Source organism: Quercus robur, chromosome 4 (genome assembly GCF_932294415.1).
Source record: "Quercus robur chromosome 4, dhQueRobu3.1, whole genome shotgun sequence".
In the NCBI taxonomy this organism is placed as follows: domain Eukaryota; kingdom Viridiplantae; phylum Streptophyta; class Magnoliopsida; order Fagales; family Fagaceae; genus Quercus; species Quercus robur.
In genome coordinates, this window is record NC_065537.1 from 80537763 (window position 1) to 80561976 (window position 24214).

Below are 24214 nucleotides of genomic sequence, written 5' to 3' on the forward strand. Positions count from 1 at the left end.
ATTAAGAATGCACCCTGATGAGTATTTGGTTCCTTTGGTGGCCTTTCTCTGAAGGTACTTGAAATTTCCCCCTTTAATTCCAAATGTGAATTTTCTCCTCTACTCATGATATGAATTATGGAGAGTTAACTATCCACTTAAAATGGATTTAGGCCAATTGCTTATCATTACATAAATATATCATGATTAGCAGAGACTTAGTTCTAGTATATCTTAGAGGTAATTTTAGTTAAAAGATACATGTGCTTACTATACTATTATTTGTTGATGTAGGTTAAGATTCTCCTGAATACTCTCCTGCTTCAGGTTCTGAATCTCTGGAATAGCATAATGGGGATGATAAAAGTTGAGAAAATCTTTATGTATTTTAATTCCAAATTAACAATAATATCAAGAAACTATTTCACTAATTTTATGTTTTCGTTTTTTTTTTTTTTTTTTTTTTTTTTTTTTTTTTTGTGTGTGTGTGTGTGTGTGTGTGTGTGGAGATTATGTACTCTTTGATTTGTAATAGAAGAAATATGAGATGGAATATATGAAGTGATAGTCACTTGCTTAATGATTCTATTGACAGAGAAGAGAATCAAGATGTAGAAAGCAATGCAGGTATTTGAGGCCAAAGAATACTTCATCCACAATGGAGCAATCTTACTAGAGAAGCAAATCTCCTGCAACCAAGATATAGAGACAATCAGGGTTTTCTCTGCCAAGGACATCTGACAAGCTACAAATAACTATGATCCTAATCTAATACTTGGTGCTGAAATTGGAACTGTCTACAAAGGAAAACTAGATGATCGGCAAGTTGCTATTAAAGTTAAAGGCCCTCTTAGACTTTGGTCCTTTGAGAAGACAATAGATTTCTTCTTAAATCAAGTTGCAATAAAACAATTGATCAGTAACAAGAATGTTTTCAGACTCTATGGTTGCTGCCTGGAAACTTAAATTCCCATCCTGGTTTTTGAGCTCATCTCCAACAACATTCTTTTGATAATCTCCATGGTAAAGGCAAATGAGTTCCTCGCCTGATCTCATGGCTTGACCGTGTGAGAATTGCCATGGAGACATCCTATGCTATTTGTTACATGCATTGTGGCAGGTCAAGACCAATAGTACATTTGGATAAATCTTTCACTGCCAAACAGGAGAAAGACTTTTTTCAAGGTAATTCAGTTTTGGATAAGAGCAGCTTATAAAATTCAATTAACCCAGGTTAACACAATTAGTTGGTGATCACGATTCAATTCTTATAAAATTCAAGATTTGTGGCTTTCTAGGTGAGTCAAATGAATTTCTTAAACGGCCAGACCTGTAGTCAATTAGCATAAGAGCAGCTTGAGAATACCGAAATGTTTTGGATTGGGTTGATTGGATTGAATTGTAATTTTATGCGAGTATTGTTTGGCATGTACTTTAATAGGTTGAATTTATTGTGTCTTGATTTTTTTTTTTTTTTTTTTTTTTTTTTTTTAGTACCTAAAAAAAAAAAAACCTTTTTTAATTAATAGTATTTAATTAAAAAGTACAAAAAAGGTGGTGAAACCCCTAAAGAAATAAAAAAGAAGTAAAATACCGGAAAAACTATCAAAAGTTCAATGAATCCAAGAAGTCTAAGCAGTTCCTATCCCAGTAGAGAAAATATTGGAAGCCGAAGGCAACACGGACATAAGCCTTGTTGGCCCTGTTTCAATAATAATTTGATTTTTGTGAATCCTACAATTTATGTAGTGTTAGTTCTTAGTGAAGTATATACAATGAAATTTTTCATTACACAGATGCTTCTTTCGTTTGGATTTTAGCCTTAATAAAAATACTAATAAATTGTTTAAGGCTTTAACAACTTATGGCTGGTTGGAGAGGTTTTGTTGTGGATTTAGCACCCATACTCGTGGTAGTAGCACCTATTTCCATTCAAACCCAAATGACATTACACACACAATCTCATTGCAGAAAAGTTCAATAATCTTCCAAGAAGTGAGCAACTAGCACAAAGAAGTAACACAAATGACTGAACCAAAATGACCCCAGTCGCGACAATAATGAAGAAATCCAATGACTTACAGAGTATTTGAACCCATTTTTCCAAATTCCAGCAACCTTCCTTCCAGTTGACTGAGCTCTCCTCACCACATTCCAAGTACTCCTAACAATCAGAGTCACCGAAAGACACAGAATTTTACAGAAATTTTGAAAGAAGAGAATTGTATAGAAAAACTCCATGAATATCTTTGTAAACGTGGTTAGTGACTACATGCAGACATACATGCCAAAACCCATAAATTCTCTCAACTGGGTAACCAAAATAAATCAAATGTTGATGGGCTAGAGTGACTGAGTGAGAGTGAGAGTGAGAGTGAGAGTGAGAGCCAGAAATTTGTCATACCTGAGCTTTGAAGCATGAGTGAGAGAGAGAGAGAGAGAGAGGGAGAGGGATAAAAACAAAGTAATGTGATTGATTGTGACTCTGTGTTAATTTACAAGGTACTCGATTACAAGTATATCGATTACCATTGATAAACATTCAATGTTACCCTTTTACCCCTTTTAGTTATCACCACGTCCTGTGCTATGATCCAGGGGCAGATTCGTCCATTAACAACAGCTCTAAACCAAAATTGGCTCCACCATTCTAAACTCTCACTTCGACCCATCAAAGGGTAGAGAGTTGAGAGCCCATTGGACATGAAAATCTATTTTCGAACCAAACTAGTATCTTATCCTTAAAAAAAAAATAAAAAATAAAAAAAAAATAGTATTACTGTTGAAAAAATTTAAAAATAAATTTCGTGATTTAAAAAAAAAAAATACTTTTCATCATCTGACTTACCCACTTTTTTTTTAATGACAAAAAGTTTTTTTTTTTTTTTTTGAGAAAATTTAATGATAAAAGATAGGTTATACATTTTATGTTATAATATGGAACTCAATGATATCAATGCAAATGACCCAGCCATGTCACTATTGGCATTTTAGCCCTAGTGAAAAGGTACAAATAGACTCAAGAGCATGCTAGAAAAAATCTTGAATAGGATTGAGCTATGAAAAATATATAAATAATTAAATCTAACTAGGAATTACTTTCCCAGAAGTTGTAGTATAGAAATCGATATATTGTTTACTTTATTATATTTAAGATTTTTGCTATCAAAGGCCGTAACTAATATGTACTGATATTTTTTTTCTTTCCTCTTGTCGAGAGTCATTTTTTATGTAACAAATATTTCAAATCAATGAAATATATCTATCTTCTTCTTCTTTTCTTTTTTTATTTAATAATAGCCCCACTCTTTATTTATGTTGTAACAGTCTCGACCCAACTGTGTAGATATTGTCCGCTTCAGGGTCCATGACTTTCACGGTTTTGTTTACCCAAAGCGGACAATATCTACACAGGTGGGGTGGAATCGTTACAAATGGTATCAGAGTCATGCCCTAGCCGGAAATGTCGTCCCACACACGAGGACGCGTGTGCTCGTAATGGGGGTGGATTGTAGTGACCTAAAGGGGAGTCTTGCAATCCATGGAATCTCACATCATCTAGGGAAACATATGGAGATGTGCTTATAAGGAGTGACCTTCTTTTAATGTGTAGAAGATTTTTCCCCCACTACTGTGTGCTTTGAGGGAGAACAAAACCATGAGAGGTATGGGCCCTAAAGCAGACAATATCTACACAGTTGGGGCGGGGCCGTTATAAAATATTATAGTGACTCAAAGGGGGGTCTTGTAATCCATGGAATCTCACATCGCCTAGAGAAGCACATGGAAATGTGCTTATAAGGAGTGACCTTTCTTTAATATGTAGAGTCATTTTCCCCCATTACTGTGTGCTTTGAAGGAGAACAAAATCGTGAGAGGCATGGACCTCAAAGCGGACAATATCTACACAGTTGGGGCGGAGCCGTTATAAAATATTGTAGTGACCCAAAGGGGGGTCTTGTAATCCATGGAATCTCACATCGCCTAGGGAAGCACATGGGAATGTGCTTATAAGGAGTGACCTTCCTTTAATATGTAGAGTCCTTTTCTCCTATTACTGTGTGCTTTGAAGGAGAACAAAATCGTGAGAGACATGGACCTCAAAGCGGACAATATCTACACAGTTGGGGCGGAGCCGTTACAGATGGTATTAGAGCCCATCCGGTAACCCTGTGTGGGCTCAAAGACACTACCCACAAAGTGGGTCCAAACAAGGACATTAGGGATTTAAGTGGGGGAGATTGTGATGTCCCAATTTGATTGATTGTGTGATGTGTGTGGATGTGTGATAAGTCTCACATCGGGTATTTACCAGATAGATCTGGACTTTATTAACAATTGCAATGAGCCTCAATTGCGACTAGTCCTTTTGAGGTATAGCGCAGATGTGACTAGCGCTTTTCCATGGGTTGTTACATATGGTATCAAAGCCAGCCCAGTAATTCCGTGCGGGCTCAGAGACACTACCCACCAAGTGGGCCCTAACGAGGACGTTAGGGATTTAAATGGGGGAGATTGTAATGCCTCAATTTGATTGATTGTGTGATGTGTGTGGGTGTGTGATGAGTCTCACATTGGGTATTTACTGGGTAGATATGGGCTTTATTAATAACTGTAAGAAGCTTCAATTGCGACTAGTCCTTTTGAGGTATAGTGCAGATGTGGCTAGCGTTTTTTCTTAGGTTGTTATATATGGTATCAGAGCTGGTTCGGTAACCCTGTGTGGGCTCGAAGACACTACCCCATAAAGTGGGCCCTAACGAAGACGTTAGGGATTTAAGTGGGGGAAATTGTGATGATCCAAATTGATTAATTGATTGTGTGATATGTGTGGGTGTGTGATGAGTCTCACAGCAGGTATTTACTAGGTAAATCTGGGTTTTATTAACAACTACAAGGAGTTTCAATTGTGACTAGTCTTTTTGAGGTATAGCCCAGATATGACTAGCGCTTTTCCTTAAGTCGTTACATATGTGATAGATATTTCTCCTCTAAACTTGAATTAAGATTAATTTTTAAGAGTAATTTTATGTCTACAATATTTTCACAACAAGTTCTAAGTTATTGATTATAATTGATTCTAATCTAGGCTCACCGTTGATATCACTTTTTTACTTATCAATAGCAGTTTGCAACCTAAGATTTGTTGCGAAAATATTATTGATGTAACGTTACATATTTAAAGGAAGTCTACAACCATTACGAAAAACATCAAATTCATAAGGATTTTTGTGTGTAGAGCACCCACAAAAGATGGGTCTATCCAAATAATCACATTATCAAAGTACAAAAAACTACAAGCTTTTGGTTAGTTCATTACAAGCTCCACGGGTCAAATTCACACTCTTACTCTTACTGATTTGGTTGTGTAGTGAACTAGTGGCCCCTGTTACTTTCTTTAACGAGCTCATGTGCTCAACCAGTCCACCGACTATTCTAATGTCTATGTCACATTCTAAAGAGTAAAGAATAATATGCTGCCTTAGCTCTGAAGCATACGTGATAATTTGCCTATACTCTCTCCTTTGGGCCTCTTCTCAACTCAAGCAGTTGAGAGCAATAATGGCATGGAAGATCTGTGCCACACAATTTCAACTGAAGCAGGCAAGTACACTCCTTGTGATCCCACAAACTACAATCTCACAAAGCACGAGACTCAGCTTTAGTGATGCTCAGAAGTTTGAAGTACAACACTTAAAAGAAAAATGTGTTTGATATAAGAATATATATTTGAAAAATAAGGTCCGATACGTTGGGACGTGACAATTAATTAATTAAAAGCTTGATACATCAGTTTGTAAGATGGTACTAAAATTTTATAATACATCTAACATGTCACTTGTTCTTTTATTTTAACTTTTTTTTTTTTTTTAATGCTTGACATAAAAAGTTGATTAGGTGTGCACTCGGGTAAGCAATCCCACATGTACAAGGAGTTGCTGGTGCTAGAAAATGTAAATTCTTATCCTATAGGTGTTGATGGAGAAGTTAAGTGTGCATGACACCAAAAGCTTTCTTTAGCTTGCTTATCTAGCCTTTCTCGTAAGATTTAATAGATTATTACTTGTTAATGAATTATGGCCTTGAGTCTAATCTATACATATCTAAAAATTGAAGCGTAGTATTTATTATTGCTATACTCCAATTAAGCCATATTAGCAGCTATGTCATTATTTTTTTTCCCCAATTTTTTATATGATTTTTTTATCATTTAAAGTGAATTAAAAACTCTATTATATTACAATCAAAATATCATATTTATCTTATTTTTAACTATTCTTATTTATTATTAAATTTTCAATTCCATTTTAACTTTTCATATTTCCACTACTCTCTAACTTAATATCATTATTTTTCTACCCCTTTATCTTCCTTTATTTTTTGGCAAAACCACATTGTCGGTCCTTGAAGTTTCTCTTGTGAGTGTAATTAGTCCATCAGGTTTCAAGTATGTATTATTGGTCTCTTAGGTTTTAAAAATGAATAGTATTAGTCCTTCTGTTAGATGCCGTTAGTAATATTTCTTAGGTGGCTAATGGAAAAGTGATTAGTCATGTTTTTAATGATGTGGTATTTTCTGAAGGAAAAAATTAACAAAAATGATCTTACACGTAAGAAACAAACTGACCCTAATTCCAAAATTAATACAGGTTCCAAATCGAAACCCCATTTAGCCATTCCCCCATCTGATTCTAAATGCACGAGAGAGAGAAGGTGGCCTAGCCCTAGATGCCGCTGCGATGCCGCCTCCCTCTGCTGAAAATGGTGACCTACTGCCTCACGCTTCATCTAAGCAACAGCCACGGCCTCGGTGGCCTCCTCCTTCACGCCGCTTGCACAGCCTTGCCGGTCCTTCCTCCTCATATCTCCGGCCAACCCATCTAAGTTATTACGCTTTTTCCTCTCTGCAACCCAGTTAAGCGCAATATGTAGGGCCATGTATGAATTTTTTGATTCCTAAATAAAAATGTTTGAATTTTTTGTGTTTGGGTTCGTGTCAGGTTGGACACTTTTGTGGCTAAGTGCATACAAGTTAATACAAGTTGGTCATTGCTTTAGCTTATGTGAGTATTAATTAGCTTAAAGTGAGCAGTAGTATTAAAACAATGATGGTTTAAGATTAAATAGAATAATGTGAATGTTAGCAGATGGACAGAACATCTATTCACGGAGACACCATTGATTACACGAAAGAGCTCCTGGAAATAATCAACAAATTGCAAGAACAAGAAATGGAAGAGGCTAAAAATTAACTTAACCTAATGGGCATCTACAAGGAACTAAAGCCAAATGAAGTTTGGTGAGAAAGTCCCCCAAGGTAATATGTCTTGTGACTCGTCTTACTTTGTTAACCTTTAAGACCAATATATTACTCAGTTCTTGAATTGAATTTTAATTATGCTTCCATGACTTTACAGCTTGATGTGGAGAGGAAGGACATGGATAACCGGATTGGTATATGTCGTGCAGCTAAGCCAGGATTGTTGCTATCAGGCTATGGGGGAAGAGGTCTGTAGAAGAAGACAAAAAATTATTTTGGAGTAGTTTACGAGGCTTGAAGATATGGATTTTTAAAGTTGTTCTTCATAGGAATTTTACAAGTGAGAAGGTTTAATAATAATGTCTTATAAATAAAGTGTTGCTCATTTATCTGGTTCATCTCAAATTAATTATGTATTGTGTACTGGATTATTATTTTTTTCAATAAATAAATTTAAAAAAAAAGTAATTTTGTTATACAATGTAAAAAATTCTTATTGTCAATTGGAGGATGGAAAAGTGTGAGGCGGCAAACTGAAATACTTAAATCATGCAATGTTATTGACATGGAGTCGGCATATGGAGTAGCTTCACTGGTAGTCTAGTACCATTGTCTCCATCTGCATTTAATCTATCAAAGCTAATGGAAAATTTTTCACATCCATGTTATTGTACCTAGCTTAATGTTAATTAGGGTGACGTCAACTTATGCAAAAGCATAGCACAATGGCTACACATAAGATTCAGTACTAAAGTCTCCAAAAGGTCCACTACTTTGCCCTTTTTAGAGTGTTATGTTGATTTTGCCTTCAAGCTTCAACAACATAGCAATATAATTTTAAAAGAGAGACTAGCCAATTGCATCATTTGACAAGGTTTCAACAAGCATCATTAAATTCCACCATTCAAAATGTTCCAAATAGTAGTAATCCTCAAACAGTGTCAGACAATAACAAAAAATTTGTTCCAAACAGTGGTAACCCTCGAATTGTTTCAAAAATAACGAAAAATATATAAGTATTCCATCCACTTCAAATACACATTTATCTCCATAAGGGCCTTCACTTTTGCACATTAATTCACAAGCAATCTTATTCATCTATGCTCTTGTGCATTCATATAAGATTTTGTAATTCTTTTGGATGTCTTGCAACAGCCATTATTTCTGCTAACACTCCAAAGCTGTAACTTCTTGTAACTCTTTGTGTCTCTAACCTGAGAAAGTGCGCAAAAATATTAATCTAGTAAAAACAATGAAGGCAATTTTGTTGTTACTTATCAAAAAAAATAATAATCTGAGGTGCTGGTTGACTTCGATATACTCCACCAGTCTGTGCTACTTGACATTGAAGTGATGGCTTACTTTTTGTTGTGACATCTCCTTTCCTAAACTGAAATGCATTATACTTTCATTTTAATACATTAACAAATATAAATATGTCGTTTTCATATGAGACTAACAAATATAAATATGTACTTGTTTTCATATGAGACAATCACTCACAGGTTGTTTTTTACTGCTCTGACTAACATGTTTTTTCTGAAAATATAAATATAGAGTGCCCTCTGCCCCTAGTGCAGGGCAGAAAGGGGAAAAGGAATACTAGAATTCATGATGATATTTAAGCATTCAATGCTTATTGCTTAATATAACATATGGTTTTGGGAATGTATATTGTGTAATTAAAGGGTATCATATGATACTCTTTTACTAATGTAAGCATTTGCCACCATCTTAAAACTAGTATACAACTGAAGTAGCTACCACCATTGTACATGCTTTGTTTTTGTGTGGGTTGCAAGGGCTGGTGGAAAGACAGATTATGTTCATATTTTGTATTGTTGGAAATACTTTGAAGAAGCAATAACCAGAAGAGTAGCACCAAATTGTTTTCTCTGAATTGTTCATCTTAAAGTAATTGGGGTTTTTTTTTTTTTTTTTTTTTTGGTCGCAATACAAGTGGCTTATGTGCAAAGTAAAAAAATTCTGTTATTTTCAATTTCCTCAACTTTCCCACCAAGCAAAACAACCCAAAAAAAATGCCAAACCGTCTTTTATGAGTTTATCAAAACGGATTTAAACATAAACAATATGTCGTTCATCTCCTCCTGTGGTATGAATTCATAAAGGGTTCACCATTACTGAAATGCGGTTCTAATGTGTATGGATTTATTCTAAAATAAAATTTTCTAAGCTACACAGCACATTGTATAAAATAATATGACAAATTCATAATTTCAAAAAAAAAGGGGGAAAAATATTAACTTGTATGCACTTAGTCACAAAAGTGTCCAACCTGACACGAACACAAAAACAAAAAATTCAAATTTTTTTTTTTTTTAGGAGTCAAATAATTCATACATGGCCATACATATTGCATTTAACTGGGTTGCAGAGAGGAAAAAGCGTAATACCTAAGATGGGTTGGCCGGAGATGGGAGGATGAAGGACCGGCAAGGCTGTGCAAGCGGCGTGAAGGAGGAGGTTACCGTGGCAGTGGCTGTCGCTTGGAGGAAGCGTGAGACAGGAGGTCACCATTTTCAGTGGAGGGAGGCAGCATCACAGCGGTATCTAGGACTAGGCCACCTTTCTCTCTCTCGTGCATCTCAGAATTAGATGGGGAATGGCTGAATGGGGTTTTGACAGGGTCAGTTTGTTTCTCACGTATAAGATCATTTTTGTTAATTTTTTTCATTAAGAAAATGCCATGTCATTAAAAACACGACTAATTACTTTTCCGTTAGTCACCTAAGCAATATTATTAATGGAATCTAATAGAAGGACTAATACTATTAATTTTTCAAATTTAAGAGACCAATAGCGCACACTTGAAACTTAAGGGATTAATTGCGTTCATAAGATAAACTTCAAGGACCAACAATGTAGTTTTGCCTTATTTTTTACTCTTTTTACTCTTATCCTCATATTATAAATTTGTTATTCCCTCTCTCATACCATACATAATTTTCTATTTTTTCACACACAAAAGGTTTTCTCTCTCTCTCTCTCTCTCTCTCTCTCTCTATATATATATATATATATATTTTTTTTTTTTCTTGCATCTCTACTTTTGGTTGATGAACTTTTGTATTCTTTAGAATTCTCCTTTGAGTTGATACGATTTAGTTTTGAGTTTTATATTGTTAGCTTTTTTATTCTCATTGATTGTCAAATATTATCCTATTGCATTATAAAAATAGTATATAAAATAATGTTATTTTATTACAGAGCATAACTAAAATAATTTGGTGTTTATCGCTATACATTTCATTTTTACTATTTTTTCTTCTCATTCTATTTTATTCAACATTTAAATTTAGCAACATCCTCCATATCATTAATTATTTATGTTTTGTCTTTTTTTAAAAAAAAAATTAAACATATAATACTTTATTTAAATTCAATAAATAAAAATTGTTCTTATTTGTGTTGAATCCAATACATTGAAACATTGGACCTAAATCCAAACCCAATTATCAAATAAAAAATGCAACAAATAAGCCTATTTAAACCAACGTTAGATATGCATCTTTGGTTCAATATGTCAAAGAAAATGATAAGATGAGGCACTGACACCCAATGATCCAACCCAATCAAACACCAAATCAGTGTTTATTGTCACAACAAATCATTGGATAATATATAGCTCTACAAAAGAACTAAAAGAAAGTTTACAACAAATCAACAATTCTAGCTACCATGAACTTTGTAGTTTAAGATCTGATGAACCACATGAACCAGGTGAGTACCACGATATTTATATGTTGCAAATAGAAGTGTCGAATTCATGGATTATTATAAATTTATAATTTGTTATTTTGTTTTTCTATCATTTATTGGAGGGCTATTCTAGCCTTTAGGCCCATGCAAGGTATCACTACAATGTAATGCCAATGGAAAAATTTGAGGGCCCAAAAGTCATTGCAAAAAAAATGTTATAGAACTACTAATTCTATTAACAAAATAAAAGTAATTTAATGTGACAGTAAATATAATTTGTGTTACATCAACAATAGGAACAAGGTGGATCAAATAGGACCGAATTAGAACGAATGGATGGAATAGGACCCAACTGGACAAAATGGACTGAATGGGATCAAATTGGACCGAATAGGACCAAGTGGACATATTGGACCAAAGTGAACCGAATAGGAGTAAAGTAGACTGAATAGAACCAAAGTGGACATCATGGACCAAATAGAACCAAAGTGGAAAAAATGGACTAAATTGCCCGAATCAAACTGAAGTGGATCAAAGTGGACAGAATGGATTGAATAGGACTAATATGAAACGAATAGAGTCAATGTGGACTAACTGGACCGAATTAGACCGAAGTGGACAAAATAGGACTAATGTGGACCGAATAGGGCCAATGTGGATTAAATAGATTGACTAAGACCGAATGTGCCGATTTGGGCTGAATAGAACATTAGTGGACATATTTTTTTATTTATTTAAAAAAATAAAAAATTAAAAACTCTCTCATCTCCCTTGATCTCACTCTCATTCTCTGTCTCACTTGTTTTTGTGGCGTTGTTATACATGAAAGACTAAGGGCTAGCTATGTTTAGGCAACTGCTTCCTCTATGGCTCCCACCTCGCTTAATTGCTTAAAAATGGTAAGAGTTTCAATTGAACAATTAGATGCAAAATATAATTAAAAAAAAAAGTTTTTCTTACTTGTATAAAATTCTAGACATGAAAATAATATGAACGTAGATGATTTAAACTCTTGAATAATATATAATTTTTGGCAAAAAAATATTATTTTCAGTCTTGAAATATAATCTATTTTCAATTCTTTCCCTTAAAATTTAAGAGGTTCTATTCCCTTTCTTGAAAATTTATGACCATCTATCTGTTTTCATTATGTTTTTTGTCATTTGATTAATAAAAATAATAATAACAAGATTGGAGGAAAACACCAATCGTAGAACATTTGAATTGTTTATGGAAGAATGAGAATGAAGATAAAACAAGTGACAAGTTGATCTTATTAGGCAAATCTTTTATAAAGAAACAACTATAATTGGAGGGCAACTTTACCCAATTTCTAATGTTCCACTGCAAACATTACTTCAGCCATAGAATAGTACAATAGGAAACAAAAGGTGTAATGGGGTCCTACAAGATATTACACTTTAATTAACATTCTTTTGAAAACTATATACTATAGGCCAAATTTTACAAATACAAACCTTATGAAATATTTGAAAGACAAATCCTCTTGACCTTAAAATCCGATGTTGCTGTGAGACCAAACAATGTATACCTTGCTGCACTCTTCTGAAACCATTTAGGTAACATCACTCATGCATGGACTCGACTGGGATTGATGTAAAAGTTAATCCTCTTTGCGCTGAAGCCAAAGCAACACTCTTGGTTTTACTAGTGCCATTCTCATCTCCTCTAATCCTACCTTTCTTTTATCGGTGGAGAAGGTAAATGGGATAGTCCCTAGATCTTCCTCTTAATAAATTCATATTATTCAGCAAAATTATTATAAAAAGAAAAAAGAAAAAAACTAGCAATAGAAGAGACTAAACCTTCTGCCAAGTTTTATGCCATTAACAACTACCCCTCTCTAAATCACATTTGAAAATATACTCATCATACTTTGCAAAATCACAAAATAACATAGCCTGTACAAACTAACACAGAAATTATACAAGTATGCAATCATGCATGGTCAGAATTGAAGTTCTAAGATCCGTGAAATCTACTTTGATCATATCATCACCATTAGCTATTTTCCCAATTGATCTAAATGACCCAAGTGTAATACCAGAATCAACCCAACACCGAGTTGGCTAGGCTAACCATAGATTGACTGTTGTGCGAAAGGGTATTTGGATACACTCTCGCACAGGATCTATTTATAAAAATATTATGGCTTTAGAAAAATCTCACAAATAAATATTATGAGCAAGGAAAAAAAAAAAAAAAACAAAAGAAAAATAAACAACCACATACAAGAGAGATCACCAAGGATTTACATGGTTCAGCCTTTGGTCTACAAGAGAGATCACCAAGGATTTAGCTATCATTTGTCTTTATTTTATGATCTATTTGAACTAAATGTTGAGTAGTGTCCAAACTTCTAAATGTTTTCTTATATTCACTCAATTGATCATAAGTTCGTTTAACCAAAACTCGTAAATGTATACAATGAAGTTGAGTGAACAACATACTTTTATCTTCATCATTAATTACACCGAATGATTACAAATAAAAGTTCTTAAACAAAATATGATGAAACTTTTCATTACAAAGAAATTTCTATCTTGAAATTTAGCTTTCACAAAAACCCAAACAGATTGCTTAAGGCTATAACAGCTTGTGGCTGGAGTATGGATTTGGATTTGGACTTTGGATTGCTTGTGTTGTGGTTTGTCATGAAGTATCAATTTATGACTAGTACTACATGCAAAGTGTGACCAAAATTGTAACGTTGCTTTCTGGTACAATCTGCCACAAAACTGCAAAGGAAAACTAGATGATCGGCAAGTTGCTATTAAAGTTAAAGGCCCTCTTAGACTTTGGTCCTTTGAGAAGACAATAGATTTCGTCTTAAATCAAGTTGCAATAAAACAACTGATCAGTAACAAGAATGTTTTGAGACTCTATGGTTGCTGCCTGGAAACTGAGAAATTCCCATCCTGGTTTTTGAGCTCATCTCCAACAACACTCATTTTGATAATCTCCTTGGTAAAGGCAAATGGGTTCCTCGCTTGATCTCATGGCTTGACCATGTGAGAATTGCCATGGAGACATCCTATGCTATTTGTTACATGAATTGTGGCAGGTCAAGACCAATAGTACATTTGGATAAATCTTTCACTGCCAAACTATCTAATTTTGGTTTTGCGGTTTCAATTGCACCAGGAGAAAGACTTTTTTCAGGGTAATTCATTTTTAGATAAGAGCAGCTTATAAAATTCAATTAACCCCAGGTTAGCACAATTAGTTGGTGATCACGATTCAATTCTTATAAAATTCAAGATTTGTGGCTTTCTAGATGAATCAAATGAATTTATTAAACGGCCAGACCTGTGGTCAATTAGCATAAGAGCAGCTTGAGAATATTGAAATGTTTTGGATTGGGTTGATTGGATTGAATTGTAATTTTATGCGAGTATTGTTTGGCATGTACTTTACTTGGTTGAATTTATTGTGTCTTGATTTTTTTTTTTTTTTTGCTTTAGTACCTAAAAGAAAAAAACATTTTTTTAAGGGAAATGATATGCCTACAATATTTTTACAACAAATCCTAAGTGGCAAGTTCTTACTAGTTATTGTTGAGGCAAAAAAGTAATCTTAGCGTTAGTTTGAAATTTGAATCAATAACAATTAACCACCTGTAATTTATTATAAAAATATTGTAGACATAGCATCTCTCATTTTTTAATTAATAGTATTTAATTAAAAATCGCAAAAAAAAAGTGGTGAACCCCCTAAAGAAACAAAAAAGAATTAAAATACCAGAAAAACTATCAAAAGTTCAATGAATCCAAGAAGTCTAAGCAGTTCCCAGTAGAGAAAATATTGGAAGTCGAAGGCAACACGGACATAAGCCTTGATGGCCCTGTTTCAATAATAATTTGATTTTTGTGAATCCTACAATTTATGTAGTGTTAGTTCTTAGTGAAGTATATACAACGAAATTTTTCTGATGATACCGAAAACAATACCACCAATGAGTCACACGTTCCTCGTACGATCACTAATGGCACCTGCACAACGAAAAAGAATAACCTAGCGGGGAATACCGGTGTGGTACCGGCCAAGTACCCTCCGAAGGTCAAGTTAGAATTATTCTCACTGCTCTAGAGTGCTAGAGAGGGTAAATTACGCGTACCTTGGTTTGTGAGGGTGCTTGGGTTTTTATAGTAGAGAGGGCTGACCCTCTTTTCCTTGGAGTAGAAGTCTTTTCCTTGTAGGAGTCTCCTTGGGCGTATTTTACGGGATTCTTTCCATATAGGAGTCTTTAGGTTCCATGAAACGTGGGGAGCAAGTTATTTACTTATACGTGCAAAATGGACACTTTATAGACTGACGCCGTCAGTTTATGTTATCCCGTCAGTCTATGCTTACCCCGTAAGCTTCAGGAAGTTCGGCCCTATGTGGAGTTCTTTTGCCTTACATCACCGTCAGCCTAGAAGGTATGCTGACGGCAAGACCATCTCGTCATCCTTGTTAAGTCTGCATCTTCACCCTTGCCAGGTCTGCACCGTCGCCATTGTCAGGTACGTGCCGTCACCCTTTGTCAGGTACGTGCCGTCACCCTTTGTCAGGTACGTGCCGTCACCCTTGTCAGGTACGTGCCGTCACCCTTGCCAGTGTTTTTATCCTCATCATTTGCCCCCTACTCCATACCTCCGTCACCCTCTGCACTGACGGGTTATGGAGTTTGTTTTCAAAAGAGGCAGAAACATCGCTTGCGTAGATCTGAGCATTTAATGCCCTGGACAGGTGGCTCGTTCCCATTGGCCTCACTTCTGACGAGATGTCGCTTCGTCTTCCGCGCCATTTTTTCCATATATATAAACAGCGTTTTCAGTCATTTTTCACTATTTCAACCCTGCTGAATTTGTGGAGAGACAGACCGTCGCTCACCTTTCGTCAGCTTCACCACCGTCACTTTACCGTTGCTGTCTCTAGAGCCGTCCAGAAGGCTTCCATACCGGTGAGTTTTCATCCTCTCTCCTTACTTCTTTTTCTTTTTATTTTTTGGCTCATAAGTGAGGCCGTCAGCCTAGGTACTTAGTTTGAACCCGTCACTTGTAGGTAGTCAGATGTCGAGTGACGCGTCTTGTGACGAGTCGTCAGTCCGCGAGGGAGCGGGCTACGACGAGGCCTTTGGTTCTGGAAATGAGTCAGAGTTCTCCCTCCCGTCAGAGAGAGAGTCGTCAGCCCAATCTCCTGACAGTGAAGAGAGTTTTACTGAGGGAGATGGGGATGAGGGAAGAGGGGATGAAAATGATGGGGATGGAATGGATGTTGACGGGGATGGCATAAATGTTGACGGGGAAGATAGTGACGGGGCTGAGAGATCCAGTGAAGGGACCTCGGAGGGTTCCGGAGATAACCGTCCCTTCATTCTTCCTGAGGATTGGGCCATCAACAAATTTTTGCCTGGGATGAGTGGTAAGGTCTTTAGGGAGTTACGGGTTCGCTATCAGATCCCATACCACATTCCCATCCGTCTCCCTAGAGAGGGTGAGAGGTGTTACTCCGGGCGGACAGCTGACGTCGGTATGTATGACGCCATGTTTGCTGCGGGCCTGAGGTTATCGTTGACGGCTCTGCACCGTCAGCTAGCTGATTTCCTAGGAATATCCGTCACCCAGATTGCCCCAAACGCCTGGAGGACCTTTATAGGAGCTGAAATCCTATGGGGCAGTCTTAGCGGAGGACACCGTCAGCTTACACTGGGAGAGTTCTTTTATTGCTACAGGCCTCACCATATTGCCTCGTCTAAGGGGACGTATCACTTTAATGCCCGAGAGAAAGGGCTACGGTTAGTGTCAGATATGCCTGACTCAAATAGGAACTGGAAGAGTAGGTATTTCTTTGTTGAGGGGACGGACTGGGTATGCCGTCAGGAGGAGTGGGCGATGATGCCCAGTGGTTACTTTGACAATACCTGGGCCTTTGTCAAGGATTCAGGTCAATCCCGTCACCCATGAGGCTCGTGTGTTTTTTGAAGTGACGGTACTAACACTTGTTATTTTTTCTTTTCAGCTTATACCCGCCCGCATATAACTGACGAGCAGGAGGAGTTCATCCAACGGATTCTAGAAATCTCTTTGGAAGACCGCAAGTGCAGGAACTTGATCACCCTTGACACCCTCCATTTGTATTGTGGGGGCCCAGATCCGTCAGAGGAAGCTCGTAGGTTGGAAGGGTTTGCGCACCGACGTGAGTAGAGTTAGTTCCCGTCAGTTTAATTATTTCCGTCACTTTTCCTAATCAGTCTTTGTTTGTGTTGTAGAGATGGAATCCGCGAAGCAAAGGATACGGGCAGCAGCAGCTCGTCAGAAGGAAGAAAGGAAGGCCAAGGAAGCAGGGGGGGGAGCCTCGTCAACCCCCACGGCCGTCGCCAAAGTGGCGAAGAGGAAACCTGACGGGAGTGATGGCCGTCCAGCAAAAAAGACTGCCGTCACTCCGTCAGACGAACCATTGGAGAAGTCCCCTCCGACGTCTGGCCATGGCGCGGGAAAGGGGGTGATGACTTCCACCGGTCCCGTCAACGAGGGCCCATGCCGTCTCCTAACCCACAAGGAATATGCCGTCGGGGAGGTTGAATCTCTGATAAAACCGACGGACATGGAGCCCTGTGATCAAGTAGGGACGGAGGATTTAGGGGCGTCGGCCCTCTTTGATCTCTCCAGGGTAAGTTTGTCACTTCTTTGGGTTGAACATGCCGTATCTTTTTTTGATGTATTTTTTTTATCTGACGGATACACTCTTTCAGGCCTTGGTTCGTGTCAAAGCCCTTCGTGACCGTTGCGTGGCGAAGGAGGAGGTTGTCAGTCGAGTTCGCAGCCACAACAAGAACCTGTTGAATCAGCAGGCTCAGTATAAGGAAGCCGTCCGTATCCTGAACCAGGAGCTGCAGGATGTTAATACTAAACTGACGGCGGCCAGTGGCGAGAACGTCAAGCTCCAAGGAGAGGTGACGGCTCTGGAGGAGAGGCTACAGACGGCGGGGGCTGACGCGATCAGGGACTTCAAAACGTCGCAGTCTTTCATCGACTCATGTGGTCAGTATTATGGCACTGGGTTTGATGATTGCCTTCGACAGGTTGCGTCGGCCTTCCCGGATCTGGACTTGTCTGGGATTACAATGGACGATGGAGACGACGTCTCTCTTCAGCCCGAACCCACACCGGAGCATGACGGCAGCGTCGTCCTGGCTCAGCCTGCCGCTAATCCTACAGCTTCCGATTCTCCTGCTGTTATCGTGGACGTTGAAGACCGTCTTGCTGACGGCAATCCTGCTGACGTTCCTGCTGCCTAATTATGGCTTTGTAGTTTGTTTCTTTTTTCTTTTTTTTCATCTCTTCTGGAAAACAGTTGTAATTTTTAGACAGTTTTAGTTTTAAACAGTTGTAATTTTAAACAATTGTAGTTTTAAACAATTGTAATGTTTAAGTGCCCTTGACGTTTATGCATAGTTACACGTATTTCATTTCCGTCGCTTTTATCTCTTTATCTTAGACAAATTTGTTGGAAATTCCCGTCTGCTTTTAATACGTCGGCTTTTTAAATTGTTTGAATATCCCGTCAGCTTTACGACCGTCGGTTTACAAGTGTTGTCTTTTGACATCTTTGTTGGTCCGTCAGTTTTGAGGACCTTGCCTCTAAGATGGTTATTCCACCTTATTGGACCGTCAGCCCTTAGGCTGTTAGTCTTTTTGGGCCGTCACCTTCTTGGCCTTGGCCTTGATGTCATTTGACATCCTTTTGGTCCGTCAGTTTTGAGGACTTTGTCCCTACGATGGTTACTCCATCTTGTTGGACCGTCAGTCTTTTGGCTTTTAGCCTTTTTGGGCCGTCACCTTCTTGGCCTTGGCCTTGATGTTATTTGACATCGTTTTAGCCCGTCAGCTTTGAGGACTTTGTCCCTACAATGGTTACTCCATCTTGTTGGACCGTCAGTCTTTTGGCTTTTAGCCTTTTTGGGCCGTCACCTTCTTGGCCTTGGCCTTGATGTCATTTGACATCGTTTTAGCCCGTCAGCTTTTTAGGTGTTGATGTCTTTTGAATTCTTTGTCGATCCGTCGGCTTTTTAGCCTTTTCGGACCACTGTTTTCTTGGCTTTTTTAGCCTTGATGCCTTGACATCTTTCATTAGTCCGTCAACTATTAAGGCCTGGGCCCTGTGATGGTTACTCCATCTTATTGGACCGTCGGCTTTTTCTTTAGTCCGTGTGTTATGGACTTAGTCGTTTTTGGGCTGCAAACTTAGTGGACCGTCGGAAGGAAAATACACTTCAGCAATTTCTGAATAAAACTCCTCTTATTGCCATGCATTTAAATAAAAGTAATTAAAACCAAATCCTGCCCCTTGGGCTAAAAAAGTTGTTGCAAAAAAACTAAAATAAACGATAAATCTGAGGAGTTAAACTATAATTTGCTGAAAAAATATAAAAGGAGTTGGTCTTCATGCTGCTGCTCCTATTGGTAGTACTTCCGTAGGTGCTCGGTGTTCCATGGATGTGGTAGTTTCTGTCCCTCCAATGTTTCAAGGTGGTAAGTACCTTTTCTCTGCCACGACAAAACTCGGTAAGGACCTTCCTAATTGGGGCCGAGTTTCCCTTGGGTAGGGTCCCTAGCGGCGCCCATGACTTTTCTAAGAACAAGGTCTCCGACTTGGAAGTCTCTGTGTCGGACCCGAGAGTTGTAGCATTTGGCCATGCGATCCTGGTACCTAGCGAGCCTCTGTTCTGCTGCTGCCCTGATCTCGTCCACTAGGTCAAGCTGCAGTCGCATAGCCTCATCATTTCTGCTCTCATCGTGGTTGTGTACCCTGTAGCTTGCGAGTCCAACTTCGGCCGGGATGACTGCTTCGCTTCCGTACGTCAGGCGGAACGGTGTCTCTCCTGTGGGTGTTCTTGCCGTCGTCCTGTATGCCCATAGTACACTTGGCAATTCTTCGGGCCATATACCCTTTGCCCCCTCGAGCCGAGTCTTGATGATCTTGAGCAAGGATCGGTTTGTGACTTCGACCTGTCCATTAGCTTGAGGGTGGGCGGGTGAGGAGTAGTGGTTTTTTATTCCCAACTGTGAGCAAAAATCCCGGAAATGGTCGTTGTCGAACTGTCTCCCGTTATCCGAGACAAAGACTCTAGGAATGCCAAACCTGCATACGATGCATCTCCAGACGAAGCTCCGAACGTTTTTCTCCGTAATCGTGGCTAAAGCTTCAGCTTCCACCCATTTCGTGAAATAGTCGATGCCTACTACCAGGAATTTCAGCTGCCGTATAGCTGTAGGGAATGGTCCCATAATGTCTAATCCCCATTGTGCGAACGACCATGGGGCTGTCATTGGGGTCAGCTCTTCGGTCGGTTGTCTAATAATATTGCTGAACCGTTGGCATTTGTCGCAGGTCCTGACATAGGCTTCGGCGTCCTTCTACATGGTGGGCCAATAATACCCTGCTCGTACAAGCTTGTGTACCAATGATCTGGACCCTGAGTGGTTTCCGCAGATTCCTTCATGTACTTCTCTCATGATGTAGTCTGCTTCTTCCGCACCCAAGCATCTCAGATACGGTCGGGAGAAACCTCTCTTGTATAGGACGTCTTTTATCAGAACGAACCTTGCCGCCTGGACTTTAAGTTTCCTTGCGGCGTCCTTCTCGTCTGGTAAGACCCCGTCTTTTAAGTACGAAACTTACGGTGCTGCCCAGCTGCTGTCGGAACATATTTCCTGCATGTTGCTGAGATCTATTAGCGGGGAAAGCTGTACAAAAGAGAGTACATTACCAGGGATGACCATTTGTTCAGCTGAAGCAGCCTTCGCGAGACGGTCGGCTCTCTGGTTCTCTTCTCTGGGAATCTGGACGACTTTGGCTTCTAGGTCTCCCACCCTTGTCTTTACTTCGCCAAGGTACCTTTTCATCTTTTCGCCCTTGCAATCGTAGTCTCCGTTTATTTGGTTAGTGATGACCTGTGAATCGCAGTAGATGACTACCCTGGCGGCTCCTGCTGCTTTGGCAAGGTCAAGTCCTGCTATCAGAGCCTCATACTCTGATTCATTGTTGGTGGCAGGGAAGTCGAAACGGACCATACATTCGATGGTGTCTCCTTCGGGCGATAGCAGCACGATGCCGGCCCCTGCGGCTTGCCTGTTGGACGATCCGTCCGTATATATGCTCCATTGAAGGGACTCTGCTGCCCCCTCATCTTCCCCATGAGTGAACTCAGCTATAAAGTCGGCGACGATCTGTCCCTTGATGGCGGTCCGCGGGCGATATTGAATGTCAAATTCGCTTAGTTCTATGGCCCAGAGTGCCAATCGTCCCGCCGTCTCAGGGCTGCTCATCGCCCGTCGTAAGGGCTTGTCCGTTAGGACGTTTATAGTATGAGCTTGGAAGTATGGCTTGAGCTTACGGGCTGCCGTAATCAATGCGAAGGCAAGTTTCTCCATGGGCGGGTATCTCTCTTCGGCACCGTGAAGCGCTCGGCTTGCGTAGTACACGGGTTTCTGCACCTTCTCTTCCTCTCTGACCAAGGCCGCGCTAACGGCTGTGGGGGAGACGGCTAGATAGAGGAAAAGTTCCTCTCCTGGCTGCGACGGGCTTAGCAGTGGTGGGGAGGAGAGGTAAGCCTTCAATCTTTCGAACGCTTGTTGGCACTCGTCAGTCCACTCAAAGGATTTCTTCAATGTTCGGAAGAAGGGCAAGCACTTGTCCGTCGCCCTTGACACGAACCTATTCAGTGCCGCTATCTTTCCATTGAGGCTTTGCACCTCCTTCACATTTCTTGGTGGTGCCATATCCATAATGGCCCGGATCTTGTCCGGGTTTGCCTCGATCCCTCTTTGAGACACCATGAATCCCAAGAATTTTCCTGCCGTTACTCCAAAGGCACATTTCCCCGGATTGAGTTTCATGTTGTAAGAGCGAAGGGTGTCGAATGTTTCTTTGAGATCTCCTAGATGATCTTCCTCCCTTCGGCTTTTGACTAGCATGTCGTCTACGTAGACCTGGACATTCCTCCCAATTTGTTGCGCGAACATTTTGTTCATGAGCCTTTGGTATGTTGCGCCCGCGTTCTTCAGGCCAAAGGGCATGACTTTGTAGCAGAATAGGCCTTGGCTGGTCACGAACGATGTTTTCTCCTGGTCGGCTTCGTGCATCCGGATTTGGTTGTATCCTGAGAAAGCGTCCATGAAGCTCAGCAACTGATGTCGGGCCGTAGAGTCTACTAGGACATCGACCCTGGGAAGGGGGCAGCTGTCCTTGGGGCAGGCCTTGTTAAGGTCGGTGAAGTCCACACACATTCGCCATTTCCCGCTCGCTTTCTTCACCATCACTACATTTGCTAACCAGTCGGGATAGTACACTTCCCTGATGAAGTTTGCTTCCCGTAGCTTTCTGACTTCCTCTGCTATGGCTCGGTCCCGCTCCGGGGCAAACACCCTCTTCTTTTGTCTGACGGATGAAAAGGCGGGCGACACATTCAGCTTATGCACCATGATTGAAGGATCTATTCCTGGCATATCTTCATGACCCCATGCGAATACGTCTTGATTTTGCCTAAGGAATGTTATGAGCTCTTGACGGGTCGTGGGGTTAGCGAGTGTTCCAATTTTGGTCGTTCGGCCAGGATCGGAACTGTCAAGGGGTATTTCTTCTAGCTTCTCAACCGGCTCCGTTACCGTCCGGTGCTCTTCTATACTTAAAGTCTGAACCTGATCCTCCATTTCCACCATGGCTATGTAACATTCGCGCGCGGCCATCTGACTCCCGCGCAACTCCCCTACTCCGTAGTCAGTTGGGAACTTAATCATCAGGTGGTAGGTGGAGGTTACTGCCTTCCATGAGTTAAGCGTGGGTCGCCCGAGGATAGCGTTGTAGGCTGATGAGCAATCAACAACCAAGAATGTCACGTCCCTGGCTATCTGTTGGGGGTAATCACCCACAATTACGGATAAGGTGACCGCGCCCAGTGGGAATACTCGGCTCCCGCCGAAGCCGACAGGCGGGGCATTTGTTGGGATCAGTCGCCCCCTGTCGATCCTCATCTGCTGGAACGCGGTGTAGTATAAGATATCTGCTGAACTGCCATTGTCGACGAGCACCCGGTGCATATTGTAATCTCCTACACGCAAGCTGACGACGAGTGCGTCCTCATGTGGATGGTGAAGGCGTCGTGCGTCTTCTTCTGAGAATCCGATTACGGGACCTTCTCTTCTTGTTATCTTCGGCACGGCTCCCGTCAGTTGAACATTCTGTATCATCCGAAGATAGGTCTTACGGGCCTTCTTAGATGACCCGGCGGCGGTCATCCCTCCTACGATCATCCTTATATCCCCAATTGGGGGCCTTGGTCGCTCATTGTCCCGTCGGGGGTGCTGGTCTTGTGCGGGGGGATCCGCTCTCTCCTTGCTAACGAATCTCTGCAGCTTTCCTTGTCTAATAAGGGCTTCAATCTGCTGCTTGAGGTCATAGCAATCAGCTGTGTCGTGGCCGTGGTCGCGGTGGAATCGGCAGTACTTATCTCGGGAACGTTTGTTGGGGTCACTCTTCAGCTTTCCTGGGAACGTCAGCGATTCCTCGTCCTTGATCTGCATAAGGACTTGATCTATCGGGGCTGTTAGCGGAGTGAAGCTCGTGAACCTTCCCCCCAGGGGCTTAGGGCGTCTTTCGTCCCTTCGGTCCGCGGTTCTTATCTTCTTTCGGCTTTGGTCCTGCCGACTGTCTTCCTGCCGTTCTCTTTTTCTAGGCCTCTCTTCCCGAGCCAAGAGTGCATCTTCAGCGTTCATATACTTTGTGGCACGATAAAGCACTTCTGACATGGTTTTTGGGTCGTTTTTGTATATGGAAAACAAAAACTTGCCCTTCTTCAAACCATTTGTGAATGCCGCGACAAGTATCTTGTCGTCAGCTTTGTCGATCGAGAGCGCCTCTTTATTGAAGCGGGAGATGTAGGCTCTTAGAGTTTCGTCTTCTCGCTGCTTCATACTCATCAAGCAAGCCGTAGACTTCTTGTACCGATGGCCTCCAATAAAGTGTGCGGTAAACTGAGCGCTGAGTTCTTTGAAGGTGCTGATGGAGTTTGGGGCCAGTCGACTGAACCAAATTCTCGCTGCGCCCTTTAGCGTTGTAGGGAAGGCCCTACACATGATGGCGTCCGCTACTCCTTGAAGGTGCATTAGTGTTTTGAAGGTCTCCAGGTGGTCCAGTGGGTCCTTGACCCCGTCATAACTGTCTATCTGCGGCATGCGGAACTTACTTGGC

At 40.2% G+C, this 24214-nt stretch overlaps 1 protein-coding gene and 1 long non-coding RNA gene across 5 annotated transcripts in view; both read right to left on the reverse strand.

The window, feature by feature from the left end:
• Window positions 1–24214, reverse strand: part of LOC126724275 (putative disease resistance protein RGA3) — a 110574-nt gene that overhangs the window by 69522 nt on the left and 16838 nt on the right. The window lies entirely within an intron of this gene.
• LOC126724319 (uncharacterized) lies at window positions 8113–9861 on the reverse strand. Its single transcript, XR_007654920.1, has 2 exons — window positions 9655–9861; window positions 8113–8630 (listed from the first exon to the last, which is right to left on the reverse strand). It is a non-coding gene; the product is annotated as an uncharacterized LOC126724319 (long non-coding RNA).